Here is a 19,639-nt window from a genome sequence, read left to right as displayed (position 1 = left end):
TGAGAAGCTCCTAGACCAGGGGACGGTTGATGACAAGGACCTTCTGCCAGAGGTGACAGAGAAAGAAAGCCTTCTCCTGGAGCTGGTGCCCTGAATTCAGACTTCTAGCCTCCTAGCCCGTGAGAGAATAAATTTCTGTTTGTTAAAGCCATCCACTTGTGGTATTTCTGTTATAACAGCAGTAGATAACTAAGACACCAGTGTTTTCAAATATCAGGAGGGTTACCCATGGTAGATAAGCTTCAGTGGAACTTCCACACTAAGACAAATTAGGAAGAAAGGCCTGGCAATCTACTTCCAAAAATTTTCCAATGAAAACCCTATGGATTACAAGAGAATAATGTCTGATACAGTGCTGGAAGATGAGCCCCTAGGTTGGAAGGCCACAATGGACTCAAGCACACCTATCATCATGGGGATGGTGTGGGATTAGGCAGCATTTTGTTTATATTGTCCATGGGGTCACCATGGGTTGAAGCCAACTCTACAAAACCAACATCAACAAATATCTCAAAATTACAAAGGGTTAGGATAAACTTGGAGTGGTGCTCTTGATTGAATGGCCGGTAATCTTTTTCGCTCATTTCAATGTCTTTCCAAATTTTTCCTGATGAGAGGATGTTCATAGGATTTTCGTGATAAATGGGATGTGGTGATTGTAGGTGGGAAGAAAAAGAGGAAGCAGTCAAGTATGATCATTCATTCAAGGAGGCTGAGGGAGCATTCAGCCAAGGTGTCGCAAATGGAACAGGAGGGTACAATGGGAATGTTTTGGAGGGAGAGGAAGTGGGATCAGGGAAGAGGACCCACAGAGAAGTGTCTGTTTGAGATTATAAACCAGATGGGTTTACATTTTGGGCAGTGTCTTAGTGCTGCTGTACCAGAAATACCACAAGCGAGTGGCTTTATAGAGCAGAAGCTTTTTTCCTCACAGTTTAGGAGGCTAGAAGTCCAGTTTCAGGACACTGGCTCTAAGGGAAGCCTCTCTCTCTTTCGTTTCTGAGAGAAAACTCTTTTTTCAGATTCTCTAGCCCAGGCATTTCTGGGTTCCTCGGTGATCTCCACCTGGCATCTATCTTTCCCTCCTTTTGGTTTGCTTTTCTCTGTGCCTAATCTGCTCTTTTTATATCTCAAAAGCAATTATGTTTAAGACACACCCTACACTGATATGGCCTCATTAACATAACAAAGAAGACCCTATTTCCAAATAGGATTCCACCCACAGTTGTAGGGATATTTTTGGGGGGACACAATTCAGTCCAGAACAGGCAGTCACAAAGGAAAACAGTAATGTAATACAAGGTAGGATTAGCCGGCCACACAGTTTTGGAAAAATTATTCCCAGAAGTCCCCTGATCCATAAGGGACAGTGGCCTCTTATTTCTAACTATTCATTTACCTCATGTCCCTGTGGGCAGTTGTCCTTAGGTACCTGCTTGCTTGGAGTAGAAACCCTAAAAGAATGATGCTGATTAAGAATGAAGAAGATACTTTTGATGTAACTAAATTGACTTAATGAAAACAAACTCCAAAGATAGGGAATTGTGTCTTGCACATCTTTCCATCCCCGGGATGCCTATCATAACATCTGTCAAATATATTTCATAAATATAGAGAGAGAATGAAAGAATAGCATATTGGCTTATCCCAGATCATATGGCAGGTTAAATAAGGAAACCAGGATTCAAACCCAATTCTTCTGACTCCACGTATCTTCCGACTCGAGTATCACCAGGATAGATAATTTAAACTACAATATCTCATGGAATTTTCAGCCTATAGATGATTAGAAAATAAAAAATTATTTCTTAATTTCTCATATTTCCAGTAACTAAAAAAAAAAAAACTAAATAGAACTACCAAATTTAAATATCACCTTTTCTCAGGAGAGGGAACGTGATAGAAGGACCCAGGCATTGAAATCAGATAGACCTAACAAGTGTAACCTTGGACAACTTATTTAAACTGAGTCTCAGTTTTCTCATCTACAAAATGATGAAATGTTGATTTCCATGAAAGCATAAAGATTGAATAAGATAAGGTATATAAAACACAAAAGTGCACTAGGCACCTTAACGGATATTAGCATCTTTTCCTTCTAAGGCTTAAAGCTTTTGCGTTCTTACCTTACACCAGAATCTTTCTTTGTTTGAATATGGGCTATATTTAGCACTTAGCTCCTTTGCTTAATTCTTTATCAATCTAAATTTAGTTTCTTCAGGGTAATTTCTGTAGAAAGATCTTTGTTACTTCATACGTTTGTCACCTATTTCAAATACTTCACTTTTCACTCTTCTTTTTTTCCCCAATATCCCTACTTTCCGCTCTTTCCAATGTACTGACTTTTCGTTCTGTCTTCCCAGCATGCTAAGCTTTACCATCACATGCTTCCAGAATCGTATTGCTAGATTACAACCTACATTGGGTTTGTCATAGGTATTTTGGTTCCTTTTCATAATTTCCCAGATGCCACAGGCATTCCTAATTCAACACCTATTTTTAACTCAGCTTAAAAAAAAAAAATTACAATTCAGGATTGTCGTTTTTAAAATGTATTTCCTGAAATTCTATGACAATATTTTATTTCTCTGCCCTTCCCTGAGTATATACACATCCACTGAAATCATGAACAGATTGATCTTTATTGTGCCGGACCCCTGGTGACAAAGACATGTAAAGCAGTTGAGAGTGATGTAATAAGAATTTGATCAGTTTCCCGTTGTTAAGGGAAGCGAGTGTTACTAAACCTCCCTAAACCATAATTTTCCTCAGAAGAAGCTCCGGAATAATAACAACCTGCTCTGCCTACCTCGCATGACTGTTACCAGGCTGTTAGGAGTATATGCAATTACTTTGGAAACTCAACTCAGTCTACAAGTGTAAGCTAGTTGATTGTTGTAAGTATAAGAGATACATAAGTGATTTTTGTTATTATTTGCCACTCTGTTGATGTAACTTCCCTGTTCAAGCCAGTGGCGCACATTCACTGTAGGGAACGTCTGTGTGCCCCCCAACAAACAAGAGCTGATTGTGGTCCTCTTGCCTTACTGTTCCCGGCTGGCAGTCCCAAGTCTTTGTGTGATGAAACCCTACGTGCTCAGTCTGGGGTGGCTGAAGGCATTTAGACCTTTTCATGGCTGGGTGTTGTGTTTGCAGAGTTATTTACACGGCCCAGCAACCTGACCCAAGGCAAACAGTCCCCATGAGCTTCACAGTGACTTGCAATCCCTGTCATTGCTCTGCTAACATAACAGCGAACATTTACTGGAACCGGAAGACTGGGTATCCCCCCACCCTTTTACTGTGAAATTACTTTCATTCTCTAGTTGTTTTACGGTCTCCAGAACTAATCCGTAAAATGACAGAATCTTAAAATTGAAAGAACAGGAGAGGTCACTTGGTTTGACCCTCTTTACCAAAGCAAAAGCTATGCCCCACACTGAGCAGACAGCCAGTGAAAGAAATTCATCAGTTTGGAGATAATCTGTTCCCCGTTGTTGGAGCCCTGGTGGCACAGTGGTTAAGCGCTTGGCTGCTCACCAAAAGGTCAACAGTTCAAATCCACCAGCCGCTCCTTGGAAACCCTATGGGGGCAGTTCTACTCTGCCCTACAGGGCCACTATGAGTCAGGTCCACTTGACGGCAGTGGGTTATTCCAATCATTGTTGGATGTTCTGATTCCTTACACTCACAGAACGTTTTTTAGTTACTGAAAGGGACCCTGGTTATCCTTCTAGTCCAACTCCTTCGGTTTACAGACAATTAAATCCAGGCCCAGAGAGGTTACGTAACTTGAGCAAGATCAAACAACTTATTTATGGCACAGCTGGGACTCCTGACTCCTGCTCTCTTTTTTTCCAAACCAGCAAACTGCAAAATTACGGAAGTCATAAATGTTGACTGGAATTAAATGCTATTGTGAAGTGTGTAAATACTTTAGTATACAGTGTATTTTACCATAGTAAATATTTATGTTGCACTACAGATAAACCTGGAGCCCTGGTGGTACAGTGGTTAAGAGCTCAGCTGCTAACCAAAAGGTCAGCAGTTTGAATCTACCAGCTGCTCCTTGGAAACCCTATGGGGCAGTTCTACTCTGTCCTTAGGGTCGCTGTGAGTTGGAATTGACTCAACAGCAATGGGTTAGTTTTTGTTTTTATAGATAAAATGATTTTGATTTCATGGAGAAAGTCTAACTCTTTTGCTCTGATTATGTACAAAGATCTTAAAGCTTTAGCAGAAACTCACCGCTTTAAACAGGACTTTTATTTTTAGTTTGTGTTCTTTTTTAGGGGGTGGGGAAAAGAAGTCATCAGTCTGACCCGTGTAATGTATCTAAGAAGTCATACGGTCAAAAAAGATGCAAAACCACATTTCTCTGCCTGGCATGAGGCTGTGGAGTGGATTGAGCCAGGATTTTTTAAATATTCCTGTTGGGCTCCAGTCCCAGGCCTGTCAGTGGCCATGTGGAGGAGACTGGAGAAGAGCCTGCCCATATGCTGGGGGACTCTGAAAGGCCGCCTGGCCTCTGCCTGCCTTCTGGAAGAGCTGCACCGAGAGGGAGCCTGCAACCTTTCTGTCCTGTGAAATTAGTTACCAGACGCTTTAGGGTCACCTCTTGCCTTGAGTATGAGGATGGTGGCAAAGGAAGAATGAAGTACTGGTTGCTTAGGATGGGAGAAGCTGATAGAGCCTGGGAGGGTTTGAGGGATATGGACAGGCTGGGCAGAAGGGGTGTTGGAAATGGTGCAGTGTAAGGAGCTGATAAGCAGTGCTGTCCGTTCTAAGAAACAGCCAAGAACCGTAGAAAGAGGACCTGGCAGCAGCTTCAGGCCTGTGACCCAGTAAGCTAGCCTTAATGCCTTTTTACTTGCAGAAGCAAAAATATTCATTTAAGGCTGATCAGATGCACCAGCAAGAAAGACATTTCCCCCCAAGATTTCAAACTTTTGGGCTCATGTTTCTGTGGAGACAAATGACCAGACTTTTGTTCCCCCAAACCAGAAAGATGGATCTATTCCCTATTGTCCTAATCCACTTTGTGCCTTTATTCTAAGCACTTACATGATCTGCCTTGATTTAGAACTGCCTGTCTTAGTGGCTCTCTTCCCTACTAGACTTGAGCTTTGAAAAGCAGGGACCATGTCTTCTTTTTTGGTAATTAAATTATGGAATATGTCAGGTTTCCCAGAAGACAAACAGGATGTCATGTTTTCACCTTCATATCCCACATGGTTTCTAACAAGCCCAGAGCTTGGCATGCAGCAGGCACTCAGGAGAGCTTTGTCGAATTGCAATACTGACTTCCTTATACTTGTGTAATCCTTCTTTCTATCACAGATAATGGGGAATCAGAGTCACTTTCTCTGGAGACCTAAGCTCTGAAGGTCAGTGCAAATATACGCCAATATTCCTGGAAATAGTAGCTGTCCTGAAAGACCCTTGGAATAATGGTGCCCACATTGTTGTTGATAGGTGCTGTCAAGTTGATTTCGACTCATAGCAACCCCATGTGACAGAGTAGAACTCCCCCCATAGGGTTTTCTTTACACAGCAGATTGCCAGGTATTCTTCCTGTGGGGCTGCTGAGTGAGTTCAAACCACCAACCTTTTGGTTAGCAGCCGAGCACTTAATCATTTTGCCACCAAGGCTCCTCAACACCCACATTCAAAACCCAAAACAGGCCCATTGCCATTTAGTTGATTCTGACTCAAAGCTACCCTATAGGATGGAGTAGAACTGCCCCCATAGGGTTTCCAAGGAGCAGTTGGTGGATTTGAACTGCCGACCTTTTGGTTAGCAGCTAAACCCTTAACCACTGTGCCACCAGGGCTCCTTGGTGCCCACATTAGGCAGTCCTAACTGTTGATGGCCATTAGAACTCAGAGGTAGCCAAGTGTTGTATTCAGAAGACTTAAGGTTTAAATAAAGTCCCCAGCTGACAGCCAACAAGAAAACAGAGACCTCAGTCCCACAACCACTTGGAACTGAATTCTGACAACACCTGAACAAGCAAGGAAATGATTCTTCCCTAGAGTCCAGAGAGAAATGCAGTCCTGGCAGTACCTTGATTCTAGCCCAGTGAGTTCCATGTTGGATGTCTGATTTCTAGAAGATAATACATTTGTGTTGTTTTAAGCCACTGGGTTTGTGGTGATTTGCTACCACAGCAATGGGAAGCTAATACAATGGGGAAGACTGGGAAGGGATCGAAGGTGTGGTAGGAAAAGCAAGTGTTTTGTTTTATCTATCATATATCCAAGTGGAGGAGGCAAGAAGGCAGTTGGGTGGGCTCATCTGGAACTAATGGAGAGGTCAGTGGTCACCCCTGCCTCTTCCACCATGATTCTCAGTGGGGTAGAAGTCCCATGTAAGCAGGTACTATGTCTTTGTTTCCCACTGCAAGTGACAGATGGTAGGTTCTCCGTAAACAACTATTGAGCTAATGTTGGTTGTCTTCTCTTTTAAATAGAAATTCTTACTCCCCCACTCCAAAAAAAAAGAAACAGCACAGAAAATCTGTCCATATCAAAATGGGTTGGGCGCACCTTGGTCTTCAAGGTGACATCTTTGCTTTTTGACTTTCAAGAGGTCTTTTGCAGCAGATTTGCCCGATATAATACGTCACTTGATTTCTTGACTGCTGCTTCCATGGGTTTTGTTTGTGGATCCGAGTAAAATGAAAACCTTGACAACCTCAATCTTTTCTCCATTAAATCATAATGTTACTTAAATATAAATAGATAAAGCAAGAAACAATAAAGGTATAAGAAGCTAATGGAAATGTGGATTTGGACTTTGATAAGGTAGTTTGTTGTCTGGGTTCACTGTTGCATCCTTTAACTGACACTGGTTTATCGAGGAGATCCAAGAAATAGCTCACGGAAGACACGGTTTTCAAGAAAGGAACACTGTTGGTTTGAGGAAAGATTGTTGTTGTTGTTGTTGTTAGGTGCTGTTGAGTCATCTCTGACTCATGGTGATCTCATGTACAATAGAACAAAATGTTGCCCAATCCCGTATGCTTCACAATTGTTGGTATGCTCACGTTCATTGTTGTAGCCACTGTGTATTTTGAGTGCCTTCCAGCCAAGGGGGCTCATCTTCCAGCACTATATCAGACAGTTTTCTGTTGTGACCTATAGAGTTTTCATTGGCTACTTTTCGGAAGTAGATCGCCAGGCCTTTCTACCTTGTCTGCCTTAGCCTGGAAGCTCTGCTGAAACTTGTCCACTGTGGATGACCCTACTGGCATTTGAAATACCAGGTGGCATAGCTTCCAGCTGCATAGCAACATGCAAGTTAACACAGGATGACAAACTGACATATGCGTGGTGGGAGGAAAGGATAAGAGATTACTTGACTGTGTAGTAGTGTGTATGGGGTGGGTTGGGGCTTGGTGGTAGATTCAGGAAGATCATTGAAAGAGACAAAGGAAAATGATGAAATTACTCTTGAGAAAGCATAATACTCAATGCTCAGCTGAGGATAAAGTGAACCCAGAGAGTTTGCAATCCTTCTGACCTGAGTATGGTAATTGTGTGAAATTTTCCCTGGTACTTGTCTCCCCAATGATAATTGTCATCCTTTGTCCCAGTTTCAGTTGAGCTATTTCCTTATTCCTTGTTTCCCCGGCAGATCCTATGAAAGTATGAGCACCTCACTGCCGTTTCCAAACTGGCCTCTGGTCTGTATTTTACACCTCTTGGTCTCATCCAGTCCTCCACGCTGGAATGCCCTCTCTTACCATCACGTCATGGAAACAAACAAACAAGCAAAAATCCAAATAAGAGTAAACAAGGGCAGTCTGTTCAGAGCTGGCGACAGGAAGGGAGTCAGCCACCTTCACTTCCATTTGGCAGAGACTCAAAGGCGGGCAGAGATAGAAAGCTTTATAGTGGGAAAAGGGAAGCCTTCAGGTATGCCCTGATTGGAGGCAGCTGGCATGAGGAAGCTGGAGGTGGGCTAACTGGAAGCGGTGCATTTTATGTGATTGGTTAGGGGAGCATATTTGGCTTTTTCTGGTCAGTCCTAAGTTGGGATCTGGCACAAAAATTTTTTATTATGCTTTAGGTGAAAGTTAACAGCTCAAGTTAGTTTCTTATACAAAAATTTATACACATATTGTTATGTAACCCTAGTTACTATCCCTATAATGTGGCAGCACACTCCCCCTTTCCAACCCACATTACCTGTGTCCATTCCACCAGCTCCTATCCCTTTCTGCCTTCTCATCTTGTCTCCAGACAGGAGCTGCCCATTTAATCTCATGTATCTACTTGAACTAAAAAGCTCACTCTTCACGAGTATCATTTTATGTCTTATAAAAAAAACCCTGTTGCCGTCGAGTCAGTTCCCACTCATAGCGGCCAAATAGCAGGGAGTAGAACTGCCCCACAGGGTTTCCAAGGAGCTCATGGTGGAATCCAACTGCCAGGCTTTTGGTTAGCAGCTGTAGCTCTCAATCACTATGCCACCAGGGTTTCCTTATGTCTTATAGTCCAGCCTAGTCTTTGTCTGAAGAGTTGGCTTCGGGAATGGTTTTAGTTCTGGGTTAACAGAGAGTCCGGGGACCATGTCTTCTGGGGTTCCTCTAGTCTAAGTCAGACCATTAAGTCTGGTCTTTTTCCTAGAATTTGAGTTCTGCACCTCACTTTTCTCCTGCTCCATCAGATACTCTCTGTTTTGTCCCCTGTGAGGACGGTCATTGGTGGTAGCCGGGTACCATCTAATTCTTCTGGTCTTAGGCTGATGGGGTCTCTGGTTTATGAAATCTGAGACAAAAATTAAGGAAGCTGCCAGTTATTAATCAAGTCCTGGCCATTTTGGGCCCATTGTTACAGGGATAGTTGTTTGGCTTCCTGAGCTGGGAGCTGCAGATAGTGATTTGACATCCTGACATAGATGCTGAAGGCAGTGGTTTGTCTTCCTGGGCTGGATGCTGCAGATAGTGCGTCGGAGTTTATATATGGTCTGGACATTGTCTGTCTGTTCATTCAGTTTCTCAACATCCAGCCAGTCCCTGTGTCCTATCAATTCTGTCTTCTAAATACCCACACATTCATTCCACTGTCTCTATATTACCTGTTTTCCGCCCTCCATCCTTCCTCCATGCATCTCCTACTCTTAAATAGAATCATCTTTCAGATCTAATTATGACACCTCCCTCCACCTGTCCGTGGTTCTCCACCCATAGGAAAAATTCCTCTAATCTGCCTCCCAGCCTTATCTTATGCATTCCTCATCACCTCCCACCAACCCAACTCAAGTTTCCTCCTTTCCTCAAATAGCCATGTGATTTTCATACCTCGTACCTTCATGCATGCCAATCCGCTGACTGATACTCTTTACTAAACAAAAAAAAAAAAAACAAAAAACCAAACCCTTTGCCATCAAATCGCTTCCAGCACATAGCGACCCTATAGGACACTATGAGAAGCAGACTGCCACGTCTTCCTCCTGCAGAGCAGCTAGTGCCTTCCAACCGCTGACCTTTCAGTTAGCAGCCGAGTGCTTAACCACCGTGCCACCAGGGCTCCTTGATATTCTTTATACCGCTTCCTTGTTCATCCCAGAAAAGAATTTCCCCTTCTTTGTTCTTCAAACACTTATCCCTGTCTCCCTTAGAGAGCTTCTCAGACTACGTAGTAATTATTGACTCATATATTTCTCCTCCAATAAACTGTAAAATCTTCCAGGGCAGGGATCTACCATCTTGTTCATCTTTGCATCATCCTTACTGAAGAACTGACAGAGTAGGTGATTAACAAAGCATTTGTGGAGTCAAATGAATAAGCTGAATAGAAAATATCTGATAAGCGACCACCTTCCTCACAGGGGAGCACAGTGGTTAAGAGCTCAGCTGTCAACTAAAAGACCAGCAGTTGGAATCCAACAGCTGCTCCTTGGAAACCCTATGGGGCAGTTCTACTCTGTCCTATAGTGTCGCTGTGAATTGGAATCGACTCGATGGCAATGGGTTTGGTTTTGTTTTGGGGTTCTTCACAGAAACGGGAGGTTTTCAGGAGCTGTCTTTGGCTGGCAAATCTGAGGATTACCTTTCTTAGATGGCCGTGGTGAGAACTTAAGTGAGGATGTCTGTCAAGCTCCTGAACATCTTAGAAGGCATGGTAGACCTTAGCTTAATTGAAGCAGCATGCCAAAAAACCAGTTCTAGCACTTCCAACTTGTATTGTCTTTCTAAGAAAGATCTCAGGTGCCCTTTAAGGTTTTGAAAAAACCAAAAAAAAAAAAAAGGTTTTGAGACCTCAAAAAATACCTTACGCAGGTTTTTGAGGTTTTTTTCCTACTTGTAATTTTCTGATTATTTTAATAAACTCAATTTTCTTTACTGTTTTCCTTCATATTAGAATTGTTCCTGTCTTCTGCCTTTTTTTTTTCCCTCCCTGATTATGCCATCTTTAAAATTATTTTGGGAAAATAGTCCAAAGCAGTGGAACCTTTAGCTTACTGTAAGAGACAGAAGAGAATAGTCAGCCACTGGGGCACCTCGTTAGGGTCCCTGGGTGGCACAAATGGTTAAGAGCCTGGCTACTAGCTGAAAGGTTGGTGGTTCAAACCCACCCAGAGGCACCCGGAAGACAGGTCTGGTGATCTACATCTGAAAGGTCACAGCCTTGAAAACCCTTTGGAACAGTTCTACTCTGCACACGTGGGGTTGCCGGTGGTAGTCACAATGGATGGGAAGACAGCTCACAACAACAGGGGTTCTGCAAATTTATGCAAGCACATGCATGAGAAACCTTGTAGCTTCTTGCTAGGTTAACTTCTCATTCACAGTTTTCATTTTATGGTAAATAATGCCAACATTTTCTTTTCAAGAGATATTTGCAAGTTGATTAAAAATAGATGAAGCCGCCTAAACCTATTGTTTGTTCTCGCTCATTTGATGCTTTTTTTTTTTTTGGCCCCGACCTTTATTTTTTTTATTTTTTCTGAATCCTGAAGTCCTCTCTAATTACCAGTATTGACAGTGTGAGACTTTTCCCTATAATTTCCAGGGATTTGGTATTGGGGGTGGTGTCTGAGAGCTGCTTTGTAAGATCTGTCAGCACTGTATCCTTCTGCCATAGTAGAGTCACTTGTCTGTACTTGGAGGCTACCCTTTCCTGCAGTCCCTGCTGTGGATGGCTGCATTGATGGATGGGTTCCCTTAGGGGAGCTTCATGGCTCAGCCCTCACCCATTACCATGGGACAGAATGATAATTTACGGCCCCAGATGGTGGCTCCCTGCCTCACCATTCCTGGTCTACTTCAGTAAATCAGCACAGATATTAAGTGTTAAATTGCTTTCCTCTCTTTAAAATAATCGATGCTATTTGCAAAGTGCTATGTACAGAAATACTTATTAAAAGCGTTGAAAATAAATAAAGTTTCCTCAGAATGTGAAGAGCATAATGAGTTGTGATAACAAATAAACAGCCATGTGGTCAGGCTTCTTTCTTGGCCCCACTCTGCATGGCGGTGAGATTTGGAGACACACATTGTGGTCAGACTCCTGAATTTTCATAGAAGCTCTTTCTTCTTCTTGGCTGATTGTTCAAGTTTATGGATCTACCCTTAAATGAAAGTCCAGAATATTTGCATTCCAGGTCCTTGCCGGAGAATATAACCTGTAATTCTTAGTGATTCTTTTTTTTTTTTTTTTGGCAAGTTTGTGTATGATAAATAGCAGTCAAAATGGATTTCCTGAAGAAGGTGTAGTCCATGCCCTTCTGGATTCAATCACACTTTGAAAGAGTGAGAGATTCCTGGTTTGGAATTTCTTACTGTAAGTACTGCTTTTCTGGAATACTTGGCAATCTTGGCTTGTATGGAGGGATACTCCAAAAACTGCCCAAGGAAGGATGTAACTGTATATGCTGTGAGGACATTGTTTATTGGTCCTTGCTTCATGTGGATCAACACAAGAAAGCCCTGTCAGCCCTCAGTACAAGTAAACGCTGCTTCTCCTGGGAAGTTAGTATGTTTTGTTTTTATGTTACCTGCATATATAAAATTGTGCCTTTCTTTTTGTCTTGACCCATGGAAAGCTCTGGGCCAAATCTATGCATCATCGTTATCAGCATACAAATTATCTGTGTCTATGGTTTTTACATGGGCTTTTTGTTTTCTAATGTTTTATTCTTATTTCCCTTCACCTCTTCCCTGTTGTGCTGTGTGCATTTTTGTTAGCAGCTTCAAGTCTTTTTTGGAACAAAATCTGTGTGCCTATCTGTCTCCTGGTATGTATTTGCTTATTTAAATCTATTTAAGAAGTCAAGCGTATTATTGTCCATCTCATAATAAAACCATAATGTTGTCCCCTTTGGATTTTAGTATTTAGTTGTATACGTTTTTGAACTCTTAAGCTCTGTTACAGCTCTACAACGTGAATCATGGACGGCATTTACGAGGCAGGATGTAGAGACCAGATGACGCCCGGAAGTCTTACTGTGTAATTTAATCCTGGGTGCTGAGCTGTTTGGCTTTGATGGACTCTAAGTGTGCATATGTAATTATGTGCGCATGTGTAAAAAGGCCAGCCCTGATAGAGAGAGGGAGGAACACCATTAGCAGAGATGAGATTTGTCTCTCCAGCTGGGCAGCGCCTCTGAATTCCAAGGGCTTTCCCCAGTGTAAATTATTAGACTGACTCAGCTGCTGTTCACTTCCCCCCTGGCTGAACTGCTTCTGCTAATGCTGCTAAGCTGTGGCTCAGGAGGGAAAAAGTCCTGAGGTACTAGATATGTCTTCCGTGAGTCCAAAGAAAAATCTCTTTCTTACAGCCAGAGGATAGCAGACTATATAGCCTCCCCAAATCAAAAATGAAAAGGCAAAATGGAAATAAAGAAAGGCTGTGCACTGAAGTTCGGCTACACATACAATGGTTTGGAAATTGTCAGTAGACTGAAATAATTCCTTTCTAGCTACAGCAGATAGGAGTAATCTAATCAGTAATGCAGTTCAAATCTATTGAGGGTATCTGACCTTAGATATGCGCTGTCCTGAAATTGGTAAAGTCTAAATAGATTAGCTCCATTTAGAGCGCACTCTGAGCCAAGCACACGTCCTTGATTGATCCAAGGCCACATGGTGGTCTAGCCTTAAGTTCATTAGTAGTGATGGTACACTAATAATTAGGAAGGCTTTTAAATATAACATGAAGTATAAGGTGCAGCATAATAGACATACTTATGAATTGCTTGAGTAGAATTTACAGCTGTGTTAAGTCCTCTGTTTTACTTTCTTTCTTTGACAATTAAGCCTCTTTTTTTTTATGTTGTACCAAAAGGTCGGCAGTTCGCATCCACCAGCTGTTCTTTGGAAACCCTGTCAGGCAGCTCTACTCTGTCCTGTAGAGTTCACTATGAGTCGGAATTGACTCGCCGGCAATGGTGTATTGTATTAATGCAATTCAAAAAAGCGTAGTGTCTTCACTCTATGATTTTATAACCTAAAATGGCCAACTTATTGATACACTTAAGCCTAGTGACCAGTTTATCCATTGAAGGCCAGGGAGAATAAATGAAATGCATAGAAATGTAGGAGCTGTAATTAAGCAAGTGTGTTTATTTTTTTTTAGTCAGTGCATTAGTCCCCTGAAAAAAAATCTGTTGCTGTTGGGAACACAGCAGAGAACCCCTGAGGGAACAGGAGAGCAGTGGGATGCAGACCTCAAATTCTCGTAAAAAAACCAGATTTAATGGTCTGACTGAGACTAGAAGGACCCCGGTGGTCATGGTCCCCAGGCCTTCTGTTAGCCCAAGACAGGAACCATTCCCAAAGCCAACTCTTCAGACAGGGATTGGACTGGACTATGGGACAGAAAATGATGCTGGCGAGGAGTGAGCTTTTTGGATCAAGTAGACACATGAGACTATGTGGGCAGCTCCTGTCTGGATGGAAGATGAGTGGGCAGAGGGGGTCAGAAACTGGCCAAATGGTCATGAAAATAGAGAGTGGAGGGAAGGAGGGTGCTGTCTCATTGCGGGGAGAGCAACTAGGAGTATACAGCAAGGTGTATATAAATTTTTGTATGAGAGACTGACTTGACTTGTACAATTTCACTTAAAGCACAATAAAAATTAAAAAAAAAAATCTGTTGCTGTTGAGTCGACCCTGTAGGACCGAGTAGAACTACCCCACAGGGTTTCCAAGGAGCACCTGGTGAATTTGAACTGCCGAGCTTTTGGTTAGCAGCCATAGCTCTTAACTACTACGCCACCAGGGTTTCCATTAGTCCCCTAGGACTGCTAAAACAAAATACCACAAAGTAGATGGCTCTAAACAACAGAAATGTCTCACAGTTCTGGAGGTTGGAAGTCCAAATCAGTGTGCAGGCCAGGCCACGCTCCCTCCGAAGGCTCTGGGGGAAGGTCCTTTCTAGTCTGTCCCAGCTTTTGGTAGCCCCAGGCATCCCTTGGCTTGTAGCTGCATCTTCACAGGCCATGCTCCCTCTGTGTGTCTCTCTGACTCTCTTCCTCTTTTATAAAGAGACCACTTGTATTGGATTAGGACCCACCCTGCTCCAGGCTGACCTCATGCTAACTGAGAACATCTTCAAAGACCTTATTTCCAAACAGGTACCAGGGGTTAAACAAACAAACAAACAAACCCCATTGCCATCAAGTCGATTCTGACTCATAGTGACCCTATAGGGCAAAGTGGAACTGCCCCAAATGGTTTCCAAGGAGCGGCTGGTAGATTTCAATATATCTTTTTGTGGGGGACACAACCCAATCCATAAGAGTAACATTCTTTTTTTTTTTTTATTCTCACCAAATCTATTAAAAATTGTATGACCTGTGTTTTCTCTTCTCCTCCTTCCTTTGCTTTTCCTTTGAGGAAGGTGTCAATATACTGAGGAACAGGACTAAAATACCAAGATCAAGGAAACTATGTAATAATGAACGATGAGTTTTCGGGACTGTAAATACGCAGCCCAATGCCTAGGCGCTCAGCAAGCGGTATCCCTCATCGCCATCATCATCAACATTAGCGACAGCACAGCCATACTTACTGACACTGTGCATAAATAAAACCAAAAACCAAACCCGTTGCCGTCAAGTCAATTCTGCCTCATAGAGACAGAGTAGAACTGCTTCATACAGTTTCCAAGGAGCAGCTGGTGGATTCGAACCACCGACATTTTGGTTAGCAGCCGAGCTCTTAACCACTGCACCACCAGGGCTCCATGCGTAAACAGTAGCCCAAATAATGTATCTGTTTAAGATTAAATACTGGATACGGTTGAAAGCTTATCACCTTAACTCTTATTATCATGAATTTTATGAAGGGTTGACGATTTAAAAGCAAAAGATTAAGGAGGATGGGCCTGAGATCTCAGTGAGCAGAAGAATGGCGTTATGAGAACAGGTGAAAGGAGTTAGCACTTCTCCACGGTGGGCTGTCTTGAGTTACCACTGCTATAAAGGCGAGAAGGAAAGCTCACTGGTGGGGTTGGGGTCAACTCTGGGGTATAACTGGTGGCAAAAGTTCACCCTTGAATGTTGAGAACTGCCTTACACATTATCAGGCTATGGAAATTAATCAGATTATCACGAAAAGTTAGGGTTGGCGAAACTATCCCATGAGCTATCGTTAAATGGAAGTTTAGCCCAATTCATAAAAAGTGTTTGCCTCGAGCATAGTGCTCTTATGAAGTATTATCTATATCTCCATGAGTTTAAACTGGCAACAGTTAATCTAAAGCACAGATGAGAACCATAAGGGGCAGAGAGCCTGAATTAACGTGATGAAACATATGGGTAGAGATAGTGAGAGTGGTGACACAATGTAGCATATGTAACCAATGTCGTTGAATTGTTCACGTAGAAATCGTGAATGGATATATGTTTGGCTGTGTATGTTGCCACCAAAGATAAAATATCTAAAAGATAAAAATAAAACAGGGTTAGCCATCAGAGCCCAGCTTGCAGGTACGCAACCTGTGCAGCAGTGCAGGGTCTTGCACTTGATTTAGTGCTCTGCTGTCTCCGTCTTGAAATTCTTGATACGTTTTGAACAAGGGGCCCTTCATTTCCATTTTGCACTGGCTTTGAGAATTATGTAACCTGTCTTATTGGCAATGAATAAAATTGTCATAAGCCCCGAAATGGTGTTCTCACTAGCAATACACCTTGGTACATTGAACACTTCCTGTGGCCTGTGTCTTTTTGTTTGACAAAATGCTTAGTCCTCCTGGCTACTGTTAGGTTTCTATAAGTGGCTCTGAAGTGTGTGTTTGTGCCAGTGAATGATTTAAGGGGGACTCTGCCTCGATTTTATGTCCCAAAACAATGCTATTGTTCCATTCACTTATCAGACTGCCTCACCTTTCTGCCACAGAGCAGCTGTGGGTTCAAACCACCCACCTTTCAGTTAGCAGCCAGCACTTACCACTGCACCACCAGGGTTTCTGGTGTATGTGTGTGTATATATATATATATATAAAATATATACAGTATATATGTATAGTGGTTGTGTGCAATCCAGCCGATTCCAACTCATAGCGATCTTATAAGACAGAGTAGAACTGCCCCATAGGGTTTCCAAGGAGGAGCTGGTGGATTCGAATTGCCAACTTTTTGGTTAGCAGCCTGATCTCTTAACCACTACTCACCAGGGGTCCACAGTATATATATATGTGTGTGTGTGTGTATGTGATTTGATGTTACAGCACGATTTCAGAAACAGTATATATTTTCTTCATTCCAATCCTGTGATCCTGAATAAAAGCTTTCTGATCATTGCATAAGAATGAGTAAGGTTTCTATGAGGTCGAATTCTTCTGGTCAGAGAAAAGAGACTCGTAGCCCAGTATGCAGAACCTCCCATGATGTGGCACCACCGTATGGTTATAGCAGTGCCAATCACTGCTCTCCCTGTAACTTGGGTTCCAGCTACTCCAGGCTCTTTGCTCTTCCTGGAAAATGCCGTGTATCTTCTTGGCCTCTCTTGTTTTCCTCATGAAATTCCATTTGCCAGGATATAGCACGTTCACCTTCTCTCTCCCTCCTGCCCCACCCCTTCTCCACTGGTGCAACTCTTACTGCTTCTTCAGGGTCCAGCTTTGCTGCTCAAATGTCTCTTCCTGTATGAAGTTCTCATCTGATTTTTTCAATCAAGCGTTAGTTGCTGCTTCCTCTGCTATGCTGTGGGCTCATACTGCTCTTGAAGGCTCATTTAATTCAGTCTTACTTATAGTTACTTGGAAACCCTGGTGGTGTAGTGGTTAAGAGCTACAGCTGCTAACCAAAAGGCTCTAACCCACCAGGTGCTGCTTGGAAACTCTATGGGGCAGTTCCACTCTGTACTATAGGGTCACTATGAGTCAGAATCAACTTGACGACAATGGGTTTTTATAGTTATTTGTTTATGTGCCTATCTAACATTGTTGTACACTCCTTGAGGGCAAGACTGTTTGATCTGTCTACTCCATGATCTCTGGCATCATAACACAGTGTCTGGTACATGCTCAATGGATGTCTACTAAGTGAGTAAGCTGGACGACCTATTCTAACTCCTTTACGGTATTATCTTGTGTGTTTAAAGCACTGGGCTGTAATTCCCTAAAATGAAACGGCCAATTGACGTCAATTTACCTTGTTGGAAATAGTTTTGACTTTGAGAAGTCATTTGTGCAAGACCCACGGCCATTGAATTGATTCCGACTCATAGAGACCCACAGCCATTGAATTGATTCTGACTCATAGCCACCCTGTAGGACAGAGTAGAACTGCCCCATAGGGTTTCCAAGGAGCAGCTGGTGGATTTGAACTGCCAACCTTTTGGTTAGCAGCTGAGCTCTTAACCGCTGTGCCTACCAGAGAGTAATAATAAATGTAGGGTGATTGGTGGGTATGAGGCCGCCTAGAGCTCTGTGAGGTAGTAACCTGGGTGAGAAACAGTGAGAGTCCAGTAGCGGAAATTTTTTTTTGAAGACTGGAGAGCGCCACAGTAGCCAGGAAAAATTACCTAAAATAGTTGGAAGTCAGAAAAACAGGAAGTCCAGAATACCACTTGACTCTGAACGTAGCCATTCCTAACCAGCGATTTAGTTCTCAACTTCTCCTTTCATAGCACCTTCCTTAATTTAATTATACTGCCATGCCAAGAAAAAGCTTGAAATGAAGCCAGCAACATAACAGGCACATTTAAGAGTATGCTAAATACGTTTGTATTCTACCATTTTAACTCTCAAACTAAATCCCGGTGATAATAATAAAATTTGAGTCTTTTCTCTTGATTCTGCATAAGTACTGAGTAAGGAGAAAAAGGGAAAGAGAGAATAAGCCAGAATCTGTAGCTACACTTAATTCCCACTATTCATTATCCATCATTTCACATTTACGACAGTAGTAAAAAATCTATCCAATTATTTTGCACATTAACGACATACGTCTGGCAGTACCAAACGCCAAGGGGTGAGGCGAGAGTAACGCTGGTTGTGATGGTTAAGGCTGTGCATCACCTTGGCTGGGCCATGATTCTCAGTGCTTTGGCAGTTATGTAATGATGTGATTTGGCAGTTATGTAACGATGTGATTTGGCAGTTATGTAACGACGTGATTTGGCAGTTATATAATGACGTGGTTTGGCAGTTATGTAATGACGTGATTTGGCAGTTATGTAATGACTTGATTTGGCAGTTATGTAATGACTTGATTTGGCAGTTATGTAATGATGTAGTCATTGTCCACTTTGTGATCTGATGTGGTCATCCCCCATTCCTGCATAACGCTGATTTTCACATGATGACCTGGTTTTTGGAACCTAACCATGTTGATAAGTGAGAAGTGGATGTATTGGGTTTAAAAAATAATCAGACTCCATCATTAGTCATTGTTGTTGCTTGTTAGTTGCTAAAAAAAAAAAAAGCCATTGCCATTGATTCTGACTCATAGCAACACTGTAGGACAGAGTAGTACTTCCCCATAGTGTTTCCAAGGAGCAGCTGGTGGATTTGAACTGCCGACCTTTTGGTTAGCTGCCAAACTACTGTGCCACCAGGGCTCCTATTAGTTGCTAGAGAAATGCAAATCAAAACAAAGCAAAAATAAGATAGCACTTCATACCTACTAGGATGGATGATGATGATGATAATAACAACAACAATAATCACAATTTAAAAACAGAAAATAGCAAGGGTTGACAAGGATATGGGGTAATTGGAATCCTCATACATTGCTGGTGATTCCTCAAAAAGTTAGACATAGAATTACCATATCACTCAGAAATTCTACTCCTAGGTATGTGCCCAAGAGAAATGAAACCAAATGTCCGCACAAAACCTTGTACACCCGTGTTCACAGCAGCATTATTCACAGTAGCCAAAAAAGTGGGAACAACCCATATGTCCATCAACTGAGAAATGGGTAAGTGAACTGTGGAATATCCATACAGTGAACTATTATTTGGCAATAAAAAGGAATGAAGTACTGATACATGCTACAACATGGATGAACCTCGAAAATATTATGCTGAGTGAAAGAAACCAGACACGAAAGGCCACATATTATATGATTCTTTTCCCCATAAGTATTTAATAATGAGTTATTTTCATATTTTAAAATCTGGAGCTCATCTAAGTTGGTCTCATGAAGTTGAAGAGCAGCCCCCATTGTAATACCCAT

The 19,639-nt window shown here is 42.3% G+C and overlaps 1 protein-coding gene across 2 annotated transcripts in view; it reads left to right on the top strand.

The window, feature by feature from the left end:
- MAP3K13 (mitogen-activated protein kinase kinase kinase 13) overlaps positions 1-19,639 on the top strand; it is a 107,525-nt gene that overhangs the window by 14,987 nt on the left and 72,899 nt on the right. The window lies entirely within an intron of this gene.

The sequence above is a fragment of the Loxodonta africana genome, chromosome 1 (genome assembly GCF_030014295.1).
Source record: "Loxodonta africana isolate mLoxAfr1 chromosome 1, mLoxAfr1.hap2, whole genome shotgun sequence".
Taxonomy (NCBI): Eukaryota; Metazoa; Chordata; class Mammalia; order Proboscidea; family Elephantidae; genus Loxodonta; species Loxodonta africana.
Note: the sequence above shows the minus strand (reverse complement) of the source record. Positions and strands in the feature narration are given on the sequence as shown.